We start from the raw sequence: 14,491 nt of genomic DNA, 5'->3' as shown, positions 1-14,491 counted from the left end.
GAGCAGCAGAAATGCACATGTTGTCGGGTCAGAGCCCGGGAAGAGAAGAGAGAGAAGAAAGGAGGGCACGTACAAAGGCAACACACTCTCACTCCATAATCGTCCAGGAGCGACGTTTGGTCAGGGTCCCGTGGCGTGCATTTGTGACGCTCCTAGGCTCCTTCAGCGTCATAAAGGGATGCAAATAGCTTTCAACTGATTGCAATGTATTCCCATCTGCGGCGAGATTTGACGCTCATGGAAGCACGGCATTCGTTTGTGTCGGCTGCCCTTAAAGGCAATGTGAGCGTCCATTCCCATTGGATAACGGAGAATTGTACACCCGGAAGTAAGTATTCCCCTTACTGTCGATTGATTTTACAATGATATCTGCACTACTCATCGACTAACAAACACCAGATTATCCTTGTTAATTACACAACATTGATTGGTTTAAATTGTGTGCAATGCTTTTGTATTTTTCCCCTTGGATTCGGAGAAAAAAATATTTCTTCGGAGTAAAGGATGGCAGAAGACTACCCAGAATCCCCAGCTATCGTTTAGGACTACACCATGTGCTCTGTTTGACAAACCCCGTGATTAGTTCTCAAGCTCTGTGATTGGTTGACCTCCAACTGCATTCCATATGAAAAAAAAACGTTTCGTAAAAGATAAAATCACACTTTATTCAGCAGTGCTTACTTTACTCTTTGAAAGTCATCACATGAATGCATTGTAATAAATGGTTCGGCTGCATTAAATATTACACATCTGTCGTAGTTCTTTATTTTTATTTATCTACAGAGAATAGACCGGAAATTATTCTTTTACCGTTCAGTTTGAATTTCACAATAAAGTTAGTAGTAATATGTTGTTTTGATATTATTGTATTATATTATATGTATTATTATAACTACTAGACCGCTGGGTCATGTTAAGACCATCTTTTCTGTGTTGCTGTGGGTTTTTTCCATCGCTTTTGTGTTACAAATATCAAAACAATAACTAAATATATCTGTCGCAAACTAAACCAGAAACAGCAGTATATTTTATTTCGTTAACACTGTAAACTTGACAGCTTTTTAACCCAAACCACCTACTGGTTAAAGCACGTTATTACACGTTTAGAGTAATGCAATGCAGGTAGATTGTGTTGCTTTTTAATGACTGTTTAAAATGCCTTTTTCTTAATGTCTTTTATTATTATTAACTACTTGTTACTTGGTGCTAGGGACGCTGCTATCGATATTATTTCTGTTATGTTGTGTAACTGTTTAATGGTGTTATCTTTATTGCTACCCCCTTCCCCGTCAATGTATAGTGTTGGTCCACAGCGCAAACGTATTAGTTTAACAAAATCTGCATCTAAAATTGTGGCATAAATAGCCTACGTTATTTTCCCCTGTGCAATTCTCCATTTACTCAACAATAACACATAATTATCCTTGTGTTTATGTATTTGTTTAATTAATAAACACAAGTTGGAGTCCGTCAGGTTCGAGGGTCGGAGCAGCTCATTTGCTTTAGAGAATATTAGAGAAGTATACTCTCCGCTTCGCTTGACAAACCCTGTGATAGTCCTCAAGCTCTGTGATTGGAGAGTGTGCTCCGAGGGTTCCGCCAAGCGTCGAACAGCACTTGAAATGGGATGGAACCACGGCAGACTGTCCAAAACTGGATTTGAACGGGTCCACCGCATCCCCCCCTCCCCCACCCCGTCCCCAGAACTACACATGCTGGCTATTGTGTTTCGCAACATGTTTTGTATCTATGGCACGTCTCAACTGGGAGTTGTAGTTTTAAAAGATGTTTTTCGTATTTCCCATAATAAGAAGTTGCCAGTATTAAACTGTGTACATCTTTGGAGGTTTAGGGGATAGGAAACATATAATTAATAAATGGGTGACAATTGCTTGTGCCCATAATGGGCAGCATTAATATATACACATGGCATACACATGCCAGCTAAGGTCAGAAGAGCTTTATTTAACAGCTGGTCTTATGTTTGTGACCCCTCCTGTTGTTAATTGATAACATTACATTACATTAATTGATAAGCCTGAAACATGCACTTGTCAAGGTTTAGAGGCACATTTTGCAAATATGGCAGTAGCCATCGATCAGCTTAAGATAAGATATACTTTATTGATCCCAAGTTGGAAACATTTGCGTTACATCAGCATGTGTAACAGTTGTAAATATGCAGTGGTGTTTATTTACATCATTTAGTATAATCACACAAATTCTGTGTTTTATATTTAACAATTCTGTGCTCTTTATTTATTGATTGTTCAATACCTGACAAGGCCGGAGATGAAATATCTACATACATCTTATAAGAGTATAATACATATGTATAATATCAGTTAAAATAAGTAGTTAACATTGCTGGAGGTATGCACAAATATTGATAGATGTCTTGTAATGCACTATTGAGGAACCTGCGACCCAAGTTTTTCATTCAATGCATAACTACACCGTTTGTGAATATGATATGTCAATAAACCTTAGAAAATCTTGAAATCTTGAAAGGGATGTGCAAAATAGTCATTATATACAGTCTTTAACTATTAGTAGAGAATAACGAGTAATGAATATACTTTATAAGGATCCTATTCATATCTAATAATACAAATAATGAAATTCAATAACATGCTTTAACCACAAGGTATCCCTTTATATAAGCTGTGCACCTTTATGGTGTAAATACAGCCTATCTACCAATTGGATCAAATATAAAAGTCAGCCGAATTAGTGTTGATACTGCAAGGACACGTATTGTGTGAGAAGAAGCGTAAGATGTTGTTTAATTGCTGATATATTTATGATCCACGTCACGTTTTCAGTGTTGGCGGTTTGTCTAGAAGTCTTCTCGTCAGGGCTCTATAAATAGAGAACTACGGCAGATATGTAATATTTAATGCAGCAGAACCGTGTATTACAATGCCGTTATGTGATGACTTTCAAAGAGAAAAGCAAGCACACTCGGAATAAAGTATTATTTTTTTTAATGTTTTCGGTCTGTTTCCGGTATTTGTTAATGACGATGTGCGGTGAGATGTGAGACTGGAATTGCAAAGGGGAAAATAACGTATCTTTAGATGCAGATTTTGTTAAACTAATACGTTTTCGCTGTGGACCAACACTATATATTGACGGGGAAGGGGGTAGCAATAAAGATAACACCATTAAACAGTTATACAACATAACAGAAATAATATCGATAGCGCGTCCCTAGCAACCACCTTGGTAACAATGAAAACCTTCTATGGACGCAATTTCCTGAAGTAATCTTCGTAATAACTAGCAAACTAAAGATCATGTACATACACTGCACACATAATCTGAAATAACAACTCATATTTCTCGCATCAAATGACATCAAAATGCATTTTATTGGCCAAACTAACTTTAAAATAGGTATTTTCCACCGAGAATAAAATGAAGTTCGGCCATGTTTTTTTTTTTCTGCAGGGAGAAATTTGAAGATCACGTGACATAGACGCCAGCCATTGGAATGAATGGTGAAAAAAAACGGGGTTTGTCAAACAGAGCACATGGTGGAGTCCTAAACGATAGCTGGGGATTCTGGGTAGTGTAGTGTCTTCTGCCATCCTTTATTCCGAAAAAATATTTGTTTCTCCGAATCGAAGGGGAAAAATACAAAAGCATTGCACACAATTTAAACCAATCAATGTTGTGTAATTAACAAGGATAATCTGGTGTTTTTTAGTCGATGAGTAGTGCAGATATCACTGTAAAATCAATCGACAGTAAGAGGAATACTTACTTCCGGGTGTACAATTCTCCGTTATCCAATGGGAATGGACGCTCACATTGCCTTTAAGGGCAGCCGACACAAACGAATACCGTGCTTCCATGAGCGTCAAATCCCGCTGCAGATGGGAATACATTGCAATCAGTTGAAAGCTATTTGCGTCCATTTATGACACTGAAGGAGCCTAGGAGTCACAACTGCACGCCACGGGACCCTGACCAAACGTTGCTCCTGGACGATTATGGAGTGAGAGTGTGTTGACACAGGAGGTACAGTCAACAAATGTGTCCATGCGGAACAATACCCCCAACCTGTAGTTCCATGAGTGAATTATGTGTCAATCAGTGATCACTACACTATGTTAGTTCCCTTGTGTATAAGTGTATAACCGGTCCGCAGCTTTGTGAACATTCAATTTCCAAGATTTTCAATGTTACAGTCAACTGAAGTCGACCCAAAACAGCCAAAAATAGCGGACCTTTAGATCGCTAACATTTGTTAGTATAAGTCAATGGAGTTTAACATAGCGGAAATTAGCATCGCGGCTAACGACATTTTCTGACTGGTGAAGATGAAGAATGAAAATATGTTCTGTTGCTGTAGCTAGCTAGTTAAGTAATGTAACCACAGTTAGTATATGTGTTCTGATGTTAGTAACTATGTAGGCTAACATTAGTTAGGCTATGTGTTGTGGACTAATGAAAGCTCAGCGCAAGTTCAATCAGGAAGACCAAGCTCTTCATTCATACTACATGTCATTTCAATACTCTCTCCTCCCTCATTAAGTGATCGGGGGCGTCACTCCCCAGCTAACCAATCACTCCTCTCTCCATTCTCACAAGCCTATCGTTGCACCCGCTAATCCCTTTAAATCTGCTCTTCCCTCTTGTCAGCTGTCATTTCAGGTGACAATACGCAACCCTCCTCCACCCCTTTCGCCTCCCGTCTCCTACAGGGCCAAGCTAAACCTTCTCCCTTCAGACCGGTCCCACCTACTTATCACCACCACCAGTGTCTAGACCCCGGGGGGTTTCATCGGAGCGGTTCTTCCCCCTCCTGAATGATTATCCTGCAAACTGGGGCCTAATCGCCAAACACCATTCCATTCACCTGTTATAATTCTGGAAATCATTATTACATTCATATTATGTGTCCCGGTAATAAACATGTATTTCATACATCAACATCTCTCCTGATTGAAATGCATTCAAGTTAGTTCACATTTTAGTTGTTATTGCCCCTGCTGACAATTGTGTGGATAATATGTAGCCTACAGACAATGGCATTTCACATTTTGCTCTCCAATGTATGTTATTTTAATGTTGACACATAATACTATAACTATATATTTTACAGGAGCATTGTTGAAATTCCTAGGACGAACTAAGCCTGCAGAATCACAAGTCAAGAGGACAGAGGAGCCAGATCGCAGTGGTGAGGAACGCACTGTCATTTCACTGTCATTTTACTTTTCACATACCACTTTATTCACTATTCAGCTTAGTTATTTATTCAGTTATTTTATTACTGATACTGCTAATTGCACTATGCGTATTGTTGTATATTGTATATATACGTATGTATTTACTACTACTACTTACAAAATTGAGGGTTCTAGCTTTGTGTCAGTACATATTTCAGGGTTTTTCTATGCCTTTGTTCATCTAAACTCTAATACTCATAGGCGACTACAACTCCTGCCGATGCCGAGGCCCAGTCCTCTCTTCCCACCACCCCAGGCTCATTGTGCTAGGTAAAACTCTCCTTCAATAAAAGTAGTCTTTTAAAGATGAATGCAATTATATTTAAAAAAGTTTTGAACAGAACTGTTCCATAAAATACAACACTCAAAATGTACAAAGCCTATTCTTCCAGCATTCCCACATTATTCACCAAGCCAGCCCATGCTTTAATATAGATATTATGGATGTTGTTATAATTCCTGCTGTTTTTTGTGAACTTCTAATTATTTGTAATTGTTCTGTTCCACAGATGCTGTAGTAAACCACCATCCAGGGACCAAGAGATCAGATATAAGAAAATCCATTAACGCAAGAATTTGTGAGTTCAGGTGAAGCGAAAAAACAAGATGGACTAGGGTACAAGACTTTTCTTTTGGCCCTGATTCGGACCTTCTTTTAATGAGTGATCAGCTCATGTTTAAAGTTGTGAGCAGGTGAAACAAAAAACAAGATTGTTAAATAGGATAACAGACTGCTCTTTTTGGCCCTGTATGAAATAACAATGCATCCTTTATTAACTATACCTATACAAAATGTAATACATTTTCCCTTCATTATGTAATAACACCTCCTTTTCTAATAATTTACCCATTATGTAGTAAACAAGTTCAATGCAAATATGTAATTGTTAGGGACCTTACAGACACTTGGACTCAAACGCACGACTCAAAAGAAAGTTTGTTCAAAAATAGTCTTTACTTTGTAAAAGTATAAAGTTCAAACAAAACATCACTCCTAAGAGGCAAAACATAGCAAAGCAAATTACAAACTAAATAAACTTGACTATGATCACAAAATACAATAATCTCTGGGCGAGACAAGCTGGCTCTCTAAATGGCACAAGGCACAAGACGAACTGGCACAGGACAAAGGGAGACAGGACTATTTATACATGAGGTAAGGGGGAACAGGTGGAAACAATCAGGGGCGGGCAGACACTGACGATGGCGGGAAAACACACAAAGGGAGGAAGTAAGGGGACCTGAAATGAGACCAGAGGTAAGTACAAAATAAAACAGGAAGTGCAATGACAGGACTAGACAGGTGAACAAAAAGACTTGACTAAACATAAATCTAACCTGGGCTATGAACTAAACGTGAAACAATAACATGAACCTGATTAACATGACATGAACAATTTAGCAGACATGACGGGATGTTACAGTACCCCCCCCCCCCTCTAGGGACGGCTCCTGACGTCCCAGGAACTTCTGGGTGATCCCGATCAAAATCTTTAATCATGGCCGGATCAACAATGAAACTCGCTGGGATCCATGTTCTCTCCTCTAGACCGTACCCATCCCAGTCCACAAGGAACTGTCTTCCTCGCCCTCGCTTACGAACTGCCAGCAGTCTCTTTACAGCGTAGACGGGGCCTCCTTCTACCATCTGGGGGGGTGGAGGGGGTTTAGAGGCGGGTACCAATGAGCTCTCCCTGACCGGCTTGATCTTGCCGACATGAAACGTTGGATGGACCTTTAATGACCTGGGTAGACGTAACTGCACAGACACCGGGTTTATGATCTTCGATATCGGGAATGGACCAACAAACCTTGGCGCTAGCTTTCTCGACATGACGTGGAGGGGTAAGTTCTTGGTAGCTAACCAAACTCTTTGTCCAGGCCGATACGGTGGAGCAGGTCTCCTTACTAAATCTGTCCACCACCGTCAAGACGGTGGTGTTACCTTCTGATATCGGTAGTCCGGTGACAAAGTCCATCGAGATGTGGGACCATGGCCGATGCGGAACAGGAAGTGGCTGCAGCAACCCCATCTGTGCTTCAGTGGAGGTCTTGTTCCTGGCACAGACAGTGCAGGCCGCAACATATTCTGCCACCTGCTTCCTCATAGCCTGCCACCAGAAACGTTGCTTGATCATGAAGGTTGTGCGTTTCACTCCAGGATGACAGGTGAGCATAGACGTGTGAGCCCAGTGTATTACCTGTGATCGAACGGAAACAGGGACAAACAACCTATTTCGTGGGCAACCCCTAGGTGCCGGGGTCTCACCATTTGCCTGCTTCACCACCGATTCTATTGGCCATGAAACTGCTCCAACCACACGGTTAGGTGGAAGGATGCTCTCAGGCTCTTTGGCAACAGGTTCAGGATCGTACAAACGTGACAATACATCAGCTTTAATATTCTGTGTGCCTGGTCTGTATGACAATACAAAATGAAACCGATTAAAACACAATGACCATCTAGCCTGGCGTGAGTTCAGTCTTTTGGAGTTCTTAATGTATTCCAGGTTTTTATGGTCAGTCCAAACTAGAAATAGTTGCTCAGCCCCCTCCAACCAATGACGCCATTCCTCCAAAGCTGTTTTAACTGCGAAAAGCTCCTTATTCCCCACATCATAGTTCCTTTCTGCAGTTGTCAACTTACGTGAAAGGAACGCACATGGGTGTAGCTTGTTGTCCTGGACAGATCTTTGGGACAGCACCGCCCCAATGCCATCGTTGGAGGCATCCACCTCCACGATAAATTGTCTCCGTGGGTCGGCCACTGTGAGGATTGGGGCAGTCGTGAACAGTTTCTTGAGCTTCTGGAAAGCTTCATCCGCCTGTATATTCCACTTGAACATGACATGGGGAGAGGTTAAAGCATGTAAAGGTGCTGCAATGCCACTAAAGTTTCTTATAAACCTCCTGTAGAAGTTTGCAAAGCCTAAAAATTGTTGCACCTTTTTCCTGTTGGTGGGAGATGGCCAATTGGCCACTGCACTGACCTTCTCTGGATCCATCTGGATTTGATTGGCCGAGATGATGTACCCCAGGAAGGAGATGGTCTTGACGTGAAACTCACACTTTTCAGCCTTGCAGTAGAGTTGATTCTCCATCAGGCTTTGCAGTACCTGGCGGACATGATGGGTGTGGGTCTCCTCATCGGGTGAGAAGATCAAGATGTCATCGAGATAAACGAATACAAACTTGTTGAGATAATCCCTCAGCACATCGTTGACAAATGACTGAAAAACTGCCGGAGCATTGCATAATCCAAATGGCATGACTAGGTACTCGTAGTGACCACTGGGAGTGTTAAAACCGGTCTTCCACTCATCCCCCTCTCGTATCCTAATGAGATGGTAAGCGTTTCTCAAGTCCAGTTTGGTGAATAGTTTTGCATCCTGCAAAAGTTCAAAGGCTGGAGACATGAGAGGGAGTGGGTATCTATTTGTAACTGTTATTTCATTAAGGGGACTATAGTCAATGCATGGACGGAGGGTACCATCTTTCTTATCGATGAAGAAAAACCCAGCGGCCGCTGGGGAGGAGGATGGTCTGATGAGTCCAGTTTTTAGAGAGGAGTCAATATAGGACTTCATAGCCTCCCTTTCCGGTGCAGAGAGAGAGTAAAGTCTCCTTTTAGGGATCTGAGAACCAGCCAACAGGTTAATGGGACAGTCATAAGGTCGGTGGGGAGGTAGGGACATGGCCCTAGTTTTGTTAAATGCTTCCTTTAAGTCCTGGTAACACAAGGGCACTTTAGTCAGGTCGGGATAATCCGAAATGGAGTCAGGCTTATGAGTGTGTTTGTCTTGTTCCTTTTCAGGTTCTGTGGAGAACCTAGGAAGGTCTGAACAGGTCAGCCTACAGCCTGGGGACCCAGTCCTTAACCCTCCCTGATCGCCAGTCAATGATCGGATTATGTTTGATCAGCCATGGATAACCCAAAATCAAGGGGTGTAGTGCAGAGTCAAATAACTGGAATTTCATTTCCTCTATGTGTGTATTGTCAATGGTTATTTGGACAGGTTCAGATACATGGGTTATTTTAAATAATAACTTGCCATCTAAGGCACTGGCAGTAACAGGGGAAGTCAACGGAACAGTCTTGATGCATAGTCTCTTTGCCAAACTCCAGTCCATCAGACTTTCGTCGGCACCTGAATCGACTAATGTCCCCACAGTAATGTCTTGGTCACGCACTTGAATATTTACCATGGTCAATGAACGTGGAGGGAAATCAGTTGCAGAGAATTGGCTCACCAGCTGCATGGGTTCCTCCGGTGCAGCCGAGGGCGCTGGTTCCTTGGGCGAGGCTGAGGAAGGTGGACTGGAGCTCCATGGGTGTCGAAAGGCAGGTGAGTACCCCATGTGGCTCGGAGGTCGTGCACTGGTTCTGATTCTCTCCTTCTGCCTTTCATGAAGCCTGTTATCAATGCGAATTGACATGGCAATGATGGAATCAAGATCTGTGGGTAGTTCATGGGGTGCCAACTGGTCCTTTATAGAGTCTTGTAGACAGGGCCGGACTGGGACAATAAGTCAGGCCGGGAATTATACACCCAGCCTGGCCACTACCAGCTTTCTTTTGTGCCATTTTCCTGGATTTATTTGTCAATATTTACAGCGTTGCTGCCCATAGTGATAGCCCTACACTTTAAATCTACTACCCCAGAACAAACATATGGACATGGGTTTATTTAAAAAAAATGTGCCAAGCTATTTAGGAACCTACCCATGTGAACATATTTTAAGTGAGGGTGGACCTCAAATCTTCTAGGGGGGGTCTGGGGGCATGCTCCAAGTAAGATTATTTTTTTAAATGTTGGACTTAAATGCATCAATCTGGTGCATGTTGTGGGGGAAATAAAGAGACCACACCCATATGAAACAGAACTGTATACATTTAAATAATCATAAAAACATGGCTATAACCAATAACATACCATATCCAACATGAAAAAACATTGAAACTTGTTTATTTATTTGTTTTTGGTTCATTTATAGTTGTGAGTGTGTCTGGGCTCCTGAACCAGCCTCTCCTGTCTCCCCCCTGCTCCTCTTTGAGGCAGCAGCAAAGACTATTTTTAGCTCTCAACAAGTTTTTAAAGTGTATCTTACCTTTTGTAGTGGCAATTTCTTATATTACTTTATATGGTAAAACCAAATGATGATATTATGCTTAGAAACTGTTGGTCAACTCGACCTGTTGTACCACACGGTAGCTTCCTGCCAAGGTCGTACCTGGAAAATGCGGCTCTCCCGATGAGCATTGTAAGATAACAGTCAGGAGAACGTCTTATCTCTTTTCCTTTCTGCACAGCAACAGTCCTCTATAAAACACACACATTATACCCTGTGCACACTCCTGCAGACTATCCTATACTCTGTGAGACCTGTGCCTTTGAAGCTTCAAATAAATAACCAACCAGACAACGCTGTTTGCTTTCACCAGTTTATTATTGATTACTCATTGTACATATTTGCAGTATTGACGAGTCTAAAATATCCACAACACTTTTTTCACCTAGTTAACATTTTTTTGTTATTATTCATGCTTATTTTACTAATCACTCCCCCCTCAAATGGAAATATGTGTTTACATAAATCATGTGACCAAACCGTTTGAGACCCACAGAGAACTTAGACTAAGTTAACTATCTAAGCACTCAGAGAGTCCTTTACCTCACCTGAGCTGTAGTTATCAGTCTCTCAGTCTGACAGCAGAGGACTCTCCTCCACCTTGTTGACAGCTCATTATATATCCGTTAGCGCAGCTAGCTAGCACCAGATGCTAACAACAATACACGTAACCGGTGCGCGCGCAGTCTCTCGCGCCACACATACACACCCCCCCTCCCGAGATTGAATGACACACAGAGACCAATCAAGCGCATTAGTGTATGATCTGTATGAAAGTGGCCATGTGGGCAGGCCACATCATGGAGACAGCCAGTCACCCTCTGTGAGGCCAGTCCGGGCCTGCTTGTAGACCATTCATGAAGGAATCAATTAAAGCAGGGGTGTTCCACCCACTGTCTGCTGCTAGAGTACGAAAATCTATTGCATAGTCTGTCACTCTCTGTTGTCCCTGTTTGATCTGCATAATGACGTGAGGCTTCTCTGGAAGGTGATGAGTGATCAAACACACAGCTTAGGGTCTGGGTAAACATGTTCAGTGACTGACATATGGGCGAGTTTCTTGACCACTCGGCTGTAGCCCAAGCAGCGGCTCTACCAGACATGTGGGACAACATAAAAGCTACCTTAGCTTGGTCCGAAACAAAGGCAGCAGGGTTATGAGCAAAATGTAGTTCACACTGTACCAGAAAGGATCGACAGTTACCAGAGTCCCCGGAAAACCTCTCCGGAGGAGCCAGGCGAAGCGTCGATCCAGGTGGGGTGGTGTGATCCGAAGCAACAGACGGTGGACCTGGCATTGCTGGAGAAGGTGCAGAGGAACCGTCTTTGAGGGGTGAGAGAACTTGCTGCATTTGAAGTGCCAGGTGATTTACTTGGTTGGGTACAGCTGATTGGAATTCATCTTGACGATCCGTGAGACCAATCATTCCTTGGTTGATGGAAGACAGCTGTTCAGCATGGAGGGTTAGCTTAGCATCCTGCGCTAACACATCGGCCTTGAAGGAACCGGAGTCGGCTGAGTCCATTTTTTGGCCAGTTCGTTCTGTTAGGGACCTTACAGACACTTGGACTCAAACGCACGACTCAAAAGAAAGTTTGTTCAAAAATAGTCTTTACTTTGTAAAAGTATAAAGTTCAAACAAAACATCACTCCTAAGAGGCAAAACATAGCAAAGCAAATTACAAACTAAATAAACTTGACTATGGTCACAAAATACAATAATCTCTGGGCGAGACAAGCTGGCTCTCTAAATGGCACAAGGCACAAGACGAACTGGCACAGGACAAAGGGAGACAGGACTATTTATACATGAGGTAAGGGGGAACAGGTGGAAACAATCAGGGGCGGGGCAGACACTGACGATGGCGGGAAAACACACAAAGGGAGGAAGTAAGGGGACCTGAAATGAGACCAGAGGTAAGTACAAAATAAAACAGGAAGTGCAATGACAGGACTAGACAGGTGAACAAAAAGACTTGACTAAACATAAATCTAACCTGGGCTATGAACTAAACGTGAAACAATAACATGAACCTGATTAACATGACATGAACAATTTAGCAGACATGACGGGATGTTACAGTAATACATGTCGCCAGATGTTGAAATATATTATTACATATTGCAGTGGTTATTACAAAATGAGTTGCAAACAATAACATTACAACTGTTTATGTATTTATTCAACCATGAATCATTCTTACTCATAATTAATTAAAAAATATTTCAGTAGAATATCTTTCATTGGCCAAAACTAGATCAAGTGTTACCATATTCATTAGCCAACATGTTATGGTTATGGTTACATAATAAATATTATAGTTTTTTAAAACGACAACTCACGCATTTTGTAATAATTTATTACAAAATGCAGGGAAATGTATTTTATATTTCGTTCAGGCTGTTGATTATAGAATGCAGCAGATTATTACAAAATGTGGGTTCTATTACTTAATTACGTGAACATTGTCTTGAGTCATTACATAATGTGTTGTTTGTAGGCCTTTTCTTTGATTCGTTCCTTGTCCTTTTAATGAGTATTTTGATAACTGTTACACATTGATAGAAAAAAACAAATAAAAGATTTATTTTATCAGAACATGCGTTTCTCCTCATTGTGAACATATATTGCACTCATGTTCGGAATATATGGTACGTACATGGGCTTTTATAAATCTGAATATATAGTGCATACATGTCCCCATATAATTGTGAATATATAGCGCATACATGTCCCCATATAATTGTGAATATATAGCGCATACATGTCCCCATATAATTGTGAATATATAGCGCATACATGTCCCCATATAATTGTGAATATATAGTACATGCTTGTCCCCATATAATTGTGAATATATATAGTACATGTCCCCATATACAGTATATCACTCAGTATAACAGGCCTACATTACACTCTTTATTTGTATGCTTTTAGTTTAGTAGATATCTACAAACAAAGAGTCGATATTTTTCTAAAACCATTTAGTGCTTCACATAATACAATACACAACAGCTGTATCCTGATATATATGATATGCTTTAGGAGCTGTAGGTGCGTGTTGTACAGTGTGTAGGTGTGTGTGTGCGCTGATGCGGCTGACAGACAGGTCTCAGCTGGTTTGGTGTCCTATGCTTACTTGTAATACTTGTAAATTAAACTTTTGGCCCTTAATTTAAATTCTCCATTGTAGCGACCAGAGAGGGGGGGGGATATATCCAGTCTCTAAATGTGTTACGTTATTATGAGAGTGCTCCTATACTTGTTTGATTCTGTTGTTTAGATTTATATAAATATATCTGTGTGTGTATATGTCCGCATCTGTAGCCTGTTATTGTCTCATTATACCGCACTATCAATATATAAGTCGTCATGAACACGTCTGTCCATAAGACAGAGGGCTGCTGTGCCTCCTGTCATCATTAATGGACGTCTCTTTAAGATGACCGCTCAGAGGAGAGGAGTTCTCATTTCTCTAACCGCCTGCTGCTTCCCCTCCTCTCTCCTCGGTTCCCCTCCTCTCTCCTCGGTTCCCCTCTTCGACTCCTCCGCTCGCATTTCCTGTGGGCGGGACTAAGACACGAGGATAGAAGTCGAGGAGGGGAATTTGAGAAATGGGAAACCTTCATAGTAATTAGGTTTGTAGTAGTATATATTTTTTGTATGGGTAAAGGTTTGAAATATTATAATATATTATTGTGTGATCACAATGGGTTGGTTTGTGTGGGTCACATGGATATAGGCATAGTCATATGGATTATCATCAGCTGTTCACCTGTGTGAGGAGCAGTGTTGGGGTGGTTACTTAAAAAAAGTAATGCATTACACATTACTAGTTATAGCTTTAAAAAAGTAATGCCTTACTTTACTAAATGACTCACTGCTGAAAGTAAGTAGTTACACTACTAGTTATATTAGTGTTGGACTACTGTGTAACCTCAAGTGAGATGCACCATAAACCATTACAGACAAGTGTAATCTGATTACAGTAGCGTGTGACTTTGTAACTCTATTTTTTTGTTGACAGCAAACGTTAACATTGCTTTGATTACTAATAAAATGTCTTTGTCCATGTTGTAATAAATTGACCATCTAAGTTTTTCATGAAGTTACCGTTTT

Source organism: Pseudochaenichthys georgianus, unplaced genomic scaffold (genome assembly GCF_902827115.2).
Source record: "Pseudochaenichthys georgianus unplaced genomic scaffold, fPseGeo1.2 scaffold_483_arrow_ctg1, whole genome shotgun sequence".
NCBI lineage: Eukaryota > Metazoa > Chordata > Actinopteri > Perciformes > Channichthyidae > Pseudochaenichthys > Pseudochaenichthys georgianus.
Note: the sequence above shows the minus strand (reverse complement) of the source record.